This window comes from Carassius gibelio, chromosome B23 (genome assembly GCF_023724105.1).
Source record: "Carassius gibelio isolate Cgi1373 ecotype wild population from Czech Republic chromosome B23, carGib1.2-hapl.c, whole genome shotgun sequence".
NCBI classification, from domain to species: domain Eukaryota; kingdom Metazoa; phylum Chordata; class Actinopteri; order Cypriniformes; family Cyprinidae; genus Carassius; species Carassius gibelio.
In genome coordinates, this window is record NC_068418.1 from 18,090,396 (window position 1) to 18,102,972 (window position 12,577).

The 12,577-nt window shown below is 38.7% G+C and overlaps 1 long non-coding RNA gene across 1 annotated transcript in view; it reads right to left on the reverse strand.

Annotated features, from left to right (window-relative positions):
- Nucleotides 1-11,987: 11,987 nt before the first annotated feature.
- The window catches only part of LOC128012001 (uncharacterized), an 87,055-nt gene continuing 86,465 nt past the window's right edge, over nucleotides 11,988-12,577 (reverse strand). Inside the window, exon 4 of the long non-coding RNA XR_008182686.1 lies at nucleotides 11,988-12,211. This is a non-coding gene — a long non-coding RNA (uncharacterized LOC128012001). The remainder of the gene's footprint in view (nucleotides 12,212-12,577) is intronic.

The window sequence follows — 12,577 nt, forward strand, 5'->3', positions numbered from 1 at the left end:
GGCATCAATTTGTTTCCTTGCTATAATTCTTTTTGCTAGAATGTGTGATAAAGGCTGCTTTTCTAGGTGATTTGAAACGCGCAGCTTAAATTATGTTTACCCACCGAAAGCTCTGTATATCATGACACAAATTCATAAACAGTAAATTTGTGTGGGACTTACGGATGAACGGGTTTCGGCACGCCATGCCGTGATGCGTAGGACTGACTCTTTTAAAGTGACATCAAATGCTGCTGCTACCTTTCCACAAAAGTGCTCACAATGGGACAGTAGAGGGGTCTTGGGTCACCTACTAGGCCCGTTTCCCAGCCACCCCCTGCTCCACACCAATGGGTGGCTAAAACAACAGCACAGCAGCCTGGGAGGACTACAAAGCTCCATCTGAAAGGACACCTGCTGCCTTTATTCACTTAACGCTCTTTAACTGCTCCCTGTGTTTGTTTAAAAGCCATATCCTAAAAAGACAACCTTCAGGCATTGGATTGGGCGATGATGAATTAGATAAATATTGGCATTAATTGTTGCTAGACAAACATCTCGCATCTGAGAGAGAGAGTGGGTGTGGGGGAGAGCGGCTTCTGGAAGACTCTGCCCCGATGCAGAGCCGGGATCCGATAGAAGAGGCTCGGTAAATATTGCTAAACTGAAACTTTAATCTGCTTTTTTCCACACTCAAGCTGGCTGGGTATTAAAGCTAATCTTTTTTGTGTGTCATATGGTGGGCGATATGGATGGAGCTAATTTTTAGAGACAAATCTGATATTTGTCAACTGGCTGAAAAAACCTGGGGATTTTCCACTAATCCTCCCACGGATGTGAAGGCACGTTAACAGCAAAATGCAGATGGTGTGGAGCTTTCGGCACCTAGTCCAGACCTGAGTTAGCCTCGGAACGACTTACCGCAAACCTGTGCTTACACCCCAAGCGCCGCCCGCAGCTTGTCATGTGTTTTTCTACGCTGCAGTTTTCTCACTGTTTATTCTCTATTCTTCCCCGTTGTTTGCCTGGCTACTTCCTGTGCAATTATTAAAAATGCAACACTGAGCTAACTTTACAACTCTTGCTTTTTCTAATATGAAGACAAGGAAAACTTTGAATTTAAAATGTAGCATAAATCTTTAAGGACGCTTAATACGAGCCCACTGGGTAATTTTCTTGTTTACCTTTCCAAATGAAACTCTTTCCGTTCCTCTGTAGACTTTTCAAAACTTTAAAGAATAAGGAAAGTCATTTGAGAAATGGACCCAAATTTTGATTAAGGATTACAAAACATGCACCACTTAATAGTTTACTATAATACCAGGCACACAGTAAGAAAATAAGCTATCGTAGAGGTTAAAGTGCAGTCCACTAAAAAGGCAGTTCGATACTGACTTCATTGAAGCATTAGAGAGAATAATCTACAAATAGTGTTCAGGAGGAAATGAGCCTTTGAAGCTCTATTTAAGGAACAGTGGCAACATAGCAGTTCACATAAAGAAAAGGCATTTTAAGAAGTTAAACACTACCCTCCTTCAGATGAGAGGCCCCTTATGAGAAACTCTGTTACTGAGACAGAAAGAGAAGAACAAAGCTGATCAACAGCAGCCGGACAGACAGATCTGAGATCAGCAAAGGTGTGAGGTAGAAAGCCTGTCACTCCAGCAGGCGGAATAGACTACAGTGATACATTTTCCCACTTCCCTAATGTTCATTTTTTTTTAGCAATCCAAGCCTTTCATTTTGACCACAAACATGCATAAACAATCACTAGCCTCCAAAGTTTGAAAGAAGCTGTATGAACAGGGACAAATGTTCAGCTAAACTTATTAATCTTCTTTCGTACACTTTGTCAGCATGTTAGTGTTTTATTCGACAGTTTTATTTCATTTGTACACCACAGGTTAGCTTGTAATAAAATTACTTATTTGCTTCTTTAAAGAAGCACAACAAGTTGGATAAATCTAAATTTGAAAATAAAAGCATGGTAGAGATGATTTATGTAACACAAATGCTTGTTGAAACTAGCAAGCAGACCTGACATCTATTGATCAGTCCTACTGTGAGCTAAGGAGCTGGAAAAAAGTTTATATTATAGGCACAGTGAAATTCAGCATTTTTTTAACCTTCAGAGATGCTTTGCATTCATCTGTAAAATAAATAAATATATAAATCCCGACACGATGCGGAGGGGGAAAAAAAAAAATCACTAAAGCTCTTTTGGTGTAATTGGCTGAACAGCAAGGGCAGCAGAAAATTTACAGGCAGACAACAGTGTGAAGGGGACTCGGTCACCGCATGAAAGGGAGCCCTAAGCACTGGCTGCTCTGCTCTAGCCTGGACTTTAGCCACTGGCTTGGCACTGGGATCATCCAATGCCGGCCCACCTACACTAGATGGAAAGCACTACAGACTACCGTCATGCAGTACTGGACAGTTTTAAAGGTACAGTTCACTCAAGAAAAAGAGGATATCCTGTCTGTCCTTTTTAATAAAATGAATGAATGAATGAGGAACATGCAATTTGTCAAACTATATACAGTACATATATACGTGTGTGTGTGTGTGTGTGTGTGTGTGTGTGTGTGTGTGTGTGTGCGTGTGTGCGTGCTGTTCCTTTGGAATTTGTATTCATCAAAGAATTTTTAAAAGCATGTTTTCAAGAAAAAATATTAAGCAGCACAACCGTTTTCAACATTGATAATGATTAAATGCTAAATCAACATATAAGAATGATTTTGGATGGATCAGTAATTTAAATTTTAACTGCTGTAAAGTGTATTTTTGATTAAATAAACGCAGACTTGGTGAGCATAAGAGACTTCTTACTAAGAATATCGTACCAACCTCAAACTTTTGAATGGTAATTCATTTTTATTAAAAAAGACATTGTAATTCTCTAAAGGTCTTGACTCTAAATCTCCTTGGCATGTTCATGTAAAAAGCAGCAGTGTCTGAAAGAATCTCTCTTTCGATGTACATTTTTAATATGTATCAATTGACTCAGTTTGGTCTGAATGATTCATTCATACAAGACTGATTCGTAGACTCAATGTGGATAGCAAGTTTTTGCAAAAGAAGGATTATCAATAAAAAAATGTGGATTTAATATTAGTATAGTATTGGTCATATAGACCATATTTCTGACATTTGCATGATTTTTTCAACAAAAAAATATATATATAAATGATTCCATGCAGTTCAATGTGATTGCATGTAAAAAAGGAAATCAGGGCTTTACTGAAAACATCTCACACTGGTTTGGAGCAACATGACGGTGTGTAAATAATGACAGAACTGTCATTTTGGTGTGAACTCTGTTTAACGTGACATACAGTGACACGAAGGCCAAAAATCTTTAACAGAAACCAAACAAATCCAATCAAACTATAATAGAGGGCAATGGTGGAAGTAAAGCTGTCACAGGCGGCCCAAAATTGGCCTGACTTGTGACAGTGGTGCCTCTTTCAACACCAGCCATCTTGAGAGGATAGAGAGGATAACACTTAAAACCTCACAGCTTTATCTCACCCGCTGATTTTCCATAAAATGCTGGGCCAGGGAAGCAGGCCATGTGACCGCCATGTAGGTCAGGCAAACGGGGGAAGAGCGGTGGGTGGCGGTGGGGCTTGCGGAGGGAGGGAGTTTTCGATGGAACTATCGAAAATAGCATGCAGTAAACAGATTAGATCAATCAGGATTGTTGCTATATCTGTCTTTGAATACTACCCAGAGAGAGTAAGGAGAAAAAGAGCAATGGGGGGGTTGGGTTAAAAAAAGACAGGAAGAGAGATGAACAGATCATTTTGTTTAAACAAAGTTCTAAGGTCATAAATGTTTGGGTGGAGCTAATCAAACAACCGTCTGCATGTGGAATACGCCTGAATTTACCAAGTGTGAGAAATGTGTGTATACGTATAATCGCTAACATGCTGTTAGTCTTGACCTGAGAGAACCTGAGACACAAGTGAAGAGTTTAAGCCTGCTCTAGCTGACAGCTGGTTTGGGCAAAGCCAGGAAATATGACACTGTGTGTTGAAAATGTCAGCTCTCAGCTCAAACTGCAAATCTGAGGATGGGTTAGGAACATCCAACACTGGTAGGTTTGACAGCGCGGTTAAAATATACGAAAACCGATGCGGTGCCGACCGTTTTGCGCAATTTATCAGACGATAATTGATATTAATGTAGAAGGGGCCTGTCAGCCAACACAGGCTGGAGTAATGAATAGGTTCCTCTAATGTACTCACTCCCAAACCCTTCAAAACTTCTCAATGTTTCTTTTTTTTTTTTTTTTGGTCCCCAGTTTGTTCCTCTTTAAAAGGCAGCACAAATGTGAGGGTTGGTGTGCGATCTGACAGACCAACCCACAGGGAACACAATGAATAGTATAAGCAGTATGTTTCAGTTTGCTTAGTTACAGAAAAGGAAGCAGATCTATTGAATGAGCGATTGACACCCAGACTGGATTTTTCACTGTCAGAGTATAAAAATAACACTCATCGACCGGTTGACCTTGCTCGGTGAAACAGCAATACAGTATATTGAACATTTGTGTGAAACTAGTGTATGACGTTCATTAACCGGACATCGGCGACGGTGGACCCAGGAGTGAGACGAGTCACTGCGGGATGTTTTCGTGTTATTAATTGACCTTGACCAATCGTTCACCCAAAACCTCCATTTTGTTTTGGAGTTTATGTTGCATGTAACTAACGCAAAATGGCCCCCGTGACCCAAGCGCTGGCTGAAATTTAGATATTGGCACTGCTGTTCATCATCTGAGCATTTTTTCTATAAATATGAGCATTTGGTGTGTTTGAACGTCAATCCCTATGCTATCAAATCAAGACACTGTATCCCTGTTTACAATAATTATTGATCATAAGTCTGCTCTGGCTGCTCATAAGGGTCCCTTTCAATTGATTTTTTTCTCTCCTGCCTGAATTTTTTTTTTTTTAAATAATAATAGAGTTGGTATGAATTAAAGGCTGGTTTGCTTCAATTCATCTAAGCAACCAGACAATAATTTCATGTTACCAGGGAAACGTGATAACACAGACTCCTTGTTGCTAAACAATCAATTAATTTTATGCTTTGTACCGCTGTTTACTCTCCCATTAAAACCTGAAAAGTCAGTTTAGCTTTTTGCAGTGCTCCAGTTTTCAGGTTTTGTTGAATAAATCCTGAAATACAAAAGAGAGTGAGAGAGAAGCCAGGTGGCTGTGAGTACAGCAGCTCCACACACAGACGTGGCCTTTTGTTGGGATGCTGAAATTCAACAAACCATGCCCCATCACGAATAGAAGCTGTGTTTTTGTTGAAAGGATGTTTTTATGTCACCATTCTTCTAATGAGGGGGCATGACAAAGCATTGACTTTTATCCATTTTAATCAAAAGCATTAGCCTGGCTTACAGTGAACAGATACCGTTTCTCGTCATACGCAACCATTTTACTAGTGCGGCATGTTTTGTTTGGGGATCTTTACAGAAGCTTTATCACATTGTAAATATAAAACTTTTCTGGAAACAGATATTAAAATAATATATGTGCAATCATTACGCACCATCATGTCGATTTAAACCTGTATGATGTTTTATAACACAAAAAGAGAAGTTTAGCAGAATGTTCATGCTGCTCTTTATCAAGATTTATATTTTCATTTCATATATAATGTCAATGGTGACCAGCAGTTGTCAAGGTCAAAAATGACATAAAAGCACCATAAAAACATTTTTCTGAAGCTTTCCGCAAGGAAAATACAAATATTTAAGACATCTGTTTATTTAAATCTTCAATAATTCACTTACCGTATTTTTCGGACTATAAGACGCACCTGAGTATAAGTCGCATCAGTCCAAAAATACATCATGATGAGGAAAAAAACATATATAAGTTGCACTGGACTATAAGTCGCATTTATTTAGAACCAAGAGAAAACATTACCGTCTACAGCCGCGAGAGGGCGCTCTATGCTGCTAAGTGTAGACTACAGAAGCACTGAGCAGCATAGAGCGCCCTCTCGTGGCTGGAGACGGTAATGTTTTCTCTTGGTTCATTTCTCTTGGTTCATTTCTCTCGGTTCATGTCAAATTTAATTTTGATAAATAAGTCGCAGGACCAGCCAAACTATGAAAAAAAGTGCGACTTATAGTCTGGAAAATATGGTATATATTCAAATATGTCACGTCATGGCACATTAGATTTAAATTTAATGATGCTCAACATCATGTCTCTCATAACTGATCACAATTTGCTAAAATTGAATACCTGTATATTGAACTTACACAAATGAGAGCTTTGGCAGAAGGGAAATTTTGGTAAAATGCTAATTACATCTCAGTTCGATTCGTACATAAAGCTTTACTATGACATTAGAGGACTTGGAAAATGACACATGTCATTTGGACCACTTTTATGACACATTTATTGAGCTTTTCTTATCATTTTTGGAGTGTGACTTCACAATCCACATTCATTGTATGAAAAAGTGTGTTGTGAACAGTGAAAGAAGTACAGGTTTAAAATGACATAAGGACAAGTAAATGATGACAAAAACTTTATTTCTTACTGAAAGAAAAAACCCTTACAAATATCCCTATGGGTGTGATTTTACTGTTACGATATACCTTCCTTGTTGAAACCATCTACAGGAAAATGAACTTCAACATCCCTCTAAAAGCTGACAGGCCAATGTAAAGAGGGTAAAGGGATTAAACGATGTGCCCCAGCAATCGCAAAGTAAACCGAGGGATAATCTTGCCTTTAAAGCCAGCATCTCCTGACCCCTAATACTTCAAACAAGCAGTAAGAGAAAAACACAACAGGGGTCTTTTCAGGTGAGCGGGTGGCTGGGCCATACACCCACACCAATGCAAACACAAATTATCATACCAATAGACAACCACTGTCTCTTTTCCAACACAGGAAGCTCTTAATCATAATAACGCACCAATGATCACACGCCAAACGCATGCATATGTGTGTGTACATATACATATACACATACATATATACATATATACATACAGACAAAGACGGACGGACGGACAGACGGACAGACAGACAGACAGATAGATAGATAGACAGACAGATAGATAGATAGATTATTGTAGTTAAGTGATGGTATGTGTATAAGCATTTATAAAAAATCTTTTATTTAATAAAAAGCCATTTTGATGATGTAATTGGAATATAATGCCCAACTATACCCTACTATAATGTTAAATCAAATTTTCCTTGTACGGGCTGACATATGTCATTATCATCAAGATAAGAGGGATCTTAAGAAAAAATGATTTTGTTAAGTCGAGCAGTCTTGCGATTTAAAGACTGCGCAGTTCAAAGTGTCAACTGTCGGGCACACAGAAAGACATAACCCTTCACAAGAGCGTCAAAGTTTCTCAAAGCCTGCCAGTCCAGGGTATCCGTTTGATTGAAAATAATACGTCGTTCCATCTTTCAAAGATGTACTTTTCCTAAAGCATCGTTGATTGCCCTGTGTCCATTACTAGGAGAGATTATGATAATATTCCACATTGTGCTCTGTGTGATGCAGGGGAAATTCAATACTCAAAAGGTTAATGCAATCAATTAGGATGACAAAGGGGTAAAGTAAAACCCTCCTGCTCGCTGAGAAAGGAGCAGGGACGGAGAAGGAGAAAAAGGTATTGAAAGCTTGAATAGATCTGCCAGGAGAGAAGAGGCACTCCAAATATGTGAGAAAGAGGTGAAAACGAGTGTTGTCTATTCTGTACTGAGCTCTTAAAAGCTCCCACTGTCCTTGTGTCACACAAATGCAGACACACACAAGACAGATAAAGATTAAAGAGGAGCTCTCACTTATGCTCAGTGGCTACATCCTTTTCCTAACACAATACTCACCTTATTTAAAAAATGTAGAACAAGCCCAATAATAAAGCAAATCTCTTCACAAAAAGAAGCTTGTTAGGTTTTAAATGATAAAACAATAGATATACGTTAGTCAAATCTGAGTGAACTTGAGGGCAGCTCACCCACTAGAAATCACCTTGAGGCCAGCTGATTAAAAGTAATTACAAAAAAATGGCCATATATTCCACTTCCTTAAGCTTACTCTGGCTTTCAACTAATGTTTTGGGTTTAATATTTCAATTTCATCCCCACAGCTTGAATATTAACAATAATAAAACGGCACTGAAATTAAAAAGACAATCCCTTCTCTTCAAAAGGGAGACAATGGCCTTTATTATTTAGATAGATGCTACACCGCTGCACAACACAAAGGATTCCCATCATTGCAGATAAATGGATAAAGTTAGATAGCAGTATTGAGCTGTAGAACTATTGTGATAATCCATATTACCTTTTCAGTCCTCAGCACAGTCTATCAGGGAGAGACGGTGATAATTACATCTTAGCAACCGTCTGTTCTGATAAAAAAGGCAGAGAGTGGCACTGTAACGTCGCTCTATTGAGGGACACTGCAATGCCTAATTTCCCACCCAACGCAGGCAGAAATTACATAAAGGGAGATGGCTGTAATCCACCACATCCGGGAAGAAGCCAACTTAACCACACCTGTTTACACCAGGCCCAAAAGCAACAGATGAATTTCTGCACAATGATGTCCTCTGTCACTATATCTGTTTGCATTCGTTACGCTTTTTTTGCAATACCATAATTGACATAAGGATTTGTAAAGAGACAAACTTCCAGGAATTTTGCCAAAGGAGATTGCCCCGTTCCAAAATCTAGTGAGCTGCTGAAGGCAAAATGGTAAAACTTTGCAAATGCGCTCCAGGCATGAAGTCTGTTTCAAACGGTAAAAGACAGTTTTCCCGAAAAAGAAAATGCTGTCATCATTTACTATACATAAGATATACAGGTTTGGAATAACATAAGAGTAAGTAAATGTTTTTTTGGGGACTATCCCTTAAATTTTTCCACATATTCATCAAAATCTATAGTGGTATTGCATGTATCCTTTGCAGAGAGACCCAGAATTCATTTGTGAAAAGTGGTGGACAATGTGAGGGAAATGCTGGTTATAAATTTATTGATTTGAATATAATACAAAATTAATTAATGGTCAAGAAAATATATTGGCCAAGAATTAGTGATTATTATTTAATAATAAATTATAATAAATGAACACATTAAATTGATAAAGTACGTATTATATTATACATAATATTAATCACTTTTTAGTATGTTTTTGTTGACAGGAAAGAAAAAAAACTTGACATCAGCGAGGGTCAGTCTTATATTTCAAATTAAAGCCATGTATTAAAAAAGTTGCAAGTCACTTGTGGTATTTAATCATCAAATCCCCTTTTGCATTTGGCATGTGTTAACTTTGGACTGATCCATCTAGAATGAGAGGTAACCAAGGCCTTCCGTTGATATGCTAAGAAATTTCACTTTTTATAAGCGCAACTGCTGTAATTTGACCTACATCACATTTCCCTGTTGCACCATTTTAAGGGCCAGTGGACGTACCACTGAGACAAAAAGCCCTTTAGGCTTTGAAGTTTCAGGGCTTATGAAAGGCAAGAGACCACAGTCTCAAAAGATGTGGCGGCCCGGAGGCCCCGGTTCAAAAGAAAATCAATTACTTTGAGCGCGAGGGGAACGCGATGCTCCTGTCTTGGCTTCCTGCGGCCTGAGTGGCGGCCGGGCGTTGGGGGGTTGAGGGGGCGATTTGAGGAGGTGGCGGGTTTGATGGATGGGCCAGAGAGAAAGTCTATTCACATGGAGATGTTACATCATAAATATTTACACAGGGCTGCCGTTTCCATGTAGCCTCTTCTTGTTTTGACACACTGGAAAAAATTTCAAAGGCCAAAATAATCGAAGGGAAAAAGAGAAAAAGTAAATAGGCGACGACATACAAAAGAGGTGATGGCTTTTTTGTTATCACAGTTTGGACTGATATACCAAAGGAAAACAAGAAAAGTAAGCTGACAATGTAACTTGTTAACTCAGCAGATAGATGCTCTCTTCAGCCCTATAAAAGAGGGTTTAATATATCAATGTCTGTAATTACTTAAATAAGAGAGAATAGTCTCCGCAATCTGTCTTTGCGCTACATTTGACCCAAGCGATCTCTGAAAACAGCCCAGTTCGGCGGTCTAGCGAGACAGAGCCCGCTTTTTGTTGTCTTAAAAACAGCTCATCCAATTCTTCACAGCAAGCGCAATTAAAAGCCTTCCAACTCCCCGCAGAAGGCCTGAACCAACAAAAACAAATTTGGCAGTTTAATTTTCTTCCCACTGTTTGAGAGGGAATCCATTCTGGGAGGCTTCTGCGCTCCACCCGCCTGGTCTCTGGGAGCTTTTCGGGAAGGGAAAAGGCATGCAAGGCCCCATGTTGGAGCCAGTTTGGCTGATTAGCCGAATTAAATATATCAAAACCCAATTAAGCTAACTATACTCCAGCCATTCAGGTTGCAATGAGGAGAGAATTGGGTCATGATGCTGGGGCTGCCTAGCTTGGCACACTGTCCTATGTCTGAATGCGAAGAGGGACTCCTAAAGCATCTGGCTTATTAGACCGAGACGCAGAAAAACATTGCTTTGACTTGAAAGCAGCCCTGGATATGATGGTATATGCAATGCAACAGCAGTAATGTGCCGTTTAAAAATATTGCATGAAATTCAATGATTGATTTGTTGGTTATAGCAGGAGTGAAACAACTAACATATTTAATAATATATTTTTTTTATCAATTTATTAAATCATTAAATGTTGAATTAAAAAAAAATTATAATAAAAATTGTGACATATACCCTTCTCATGACTCTTAGCGCCTACCACTACCAATCGCTGTTATCTTACAAGATTTTTTTTAAAGGCTCTAAAGAACAAAGATGTCTGAATCGGAGAACATCTCATCCACATATCGCCGGACACAAAGAGCATGATCTGTGTTGTTCTCTCTCCATTCCCTGCCCAGCCATGCATGACTGCCGGTGGCTGCCGAGACATTGTTTAGACATAGTTTGCCTGTGATTGATGCTGCAAGTGTGTATTTTGCCCTGTGCTGAAAGACACTGGCAGGACAAAGGGGTGTTGGTTTCTCTGAGCTGCGTATCATGGTCAGGCCAGCACCCCCTGGACATGAGGATGACCCCGGGACTGACACGAGACAACGCACAACATCACTCCTCTCTGCTGAGATCGCTGCTGACTCAGGAGCCACGGGCAAAGCCACGGAAAAGAGTGTCATTCATCCCAGAGAGCAAATCTTTATGCTCTTAACTTTGTCCAGAAACTTCCATGAGCTGTATTAATCATTTGTGGCATCTTATGCTTATCGAGATGGCAGCTGTCAAGTGCTAAACATGATGATAATGGAAAACTGTGTGCTAAGCTGCATGCACTTTTAACAAACGCTGCAACCTCAGAGCAACAATGAAAGTTAGCAATATATTACAGCATCGCCTTGAAGCCTAAAAAGGGAAATTAACATTTTACCGACATGTAATCACTCACTGTATGACTTTATTTTGTGAAAGGAGAACGACAAAACTTTCATATTTCAGAAAGCATGCAAAGCTCAATATAAATATGATGAAGTTCAATAAAAGTTGTCAATATGAATCATGTTTTATTTATTTTTCTCTTAAAACCTCTGCAACCGGATCATTTAAATGGAGAGTTTCTATACTGCTCAAAAGTGTGGCATTATTTATTTATTTAGAAATTAATTCTTCTATTCAGCCAGGATGCCATCAAAAAGGACACTTTTTTGATGGCATATATATATATATATATATATATATATATATATATATATATATATATATATATATATATATATATATATATATATCTGTTTTTATATATATATATATAACTGTTTTCTATTTTCTATTTTCTACAATTCAGCTTTGCCACCAAATACACAGTCAAAGTCGGAGTTAATGGTTTAAAAATGGCAAAAATTGGACCATAAAATAAAGTGTGATCGACATTTCTTTCAAAAACTTTTTTTTTAATCCAACCCAAAACTTGCGAACTTGTGTTTTTTTTTTTTTTTTTTTTTTTTACATTTCTCCTTTTATGTTACATAGAGAGCACAAAAAGATTAGCATAAATAACTAAATGCAGTAATTGCACCAGGCTGTTTCCATAAATATATGAATAAAAAACATGTATATATTCTGAACATGTACCATCAGTCAACGTGCATGCTTCTCCTACCTTTCTCTTCAGAACAAGTCACTCCACTCACAGGATTACTTCATCTGCAAGACAGAGAGGAAAAAAACACTTCAGAGTAAATAAAATCCAAACCTCTATTTACCGGCATTACATAAAACACTCCATTAATACCCCCATATCCACACTGAGCGTATATTGAGTGTCTTAATGTGGAGATATGTCTCCCCCCTTAGCATTCTGGGTGCAGAAACTCAGTGCTGACTGAACAAAAGGCTCTCAAATGGCCCCCGTTGTGACCCATTGCATACACACAGAATACTACTGTATGGTGTCGCAGTTGGTGGGGACTGACAGGTGACAGAAACCCACCACAAACCCCCCTCACATTTTTCATCCCAGCCCAGGAGAGCAGGTGTGCCATCAGTAGCCAGTTTTTCGCAAATATTCTA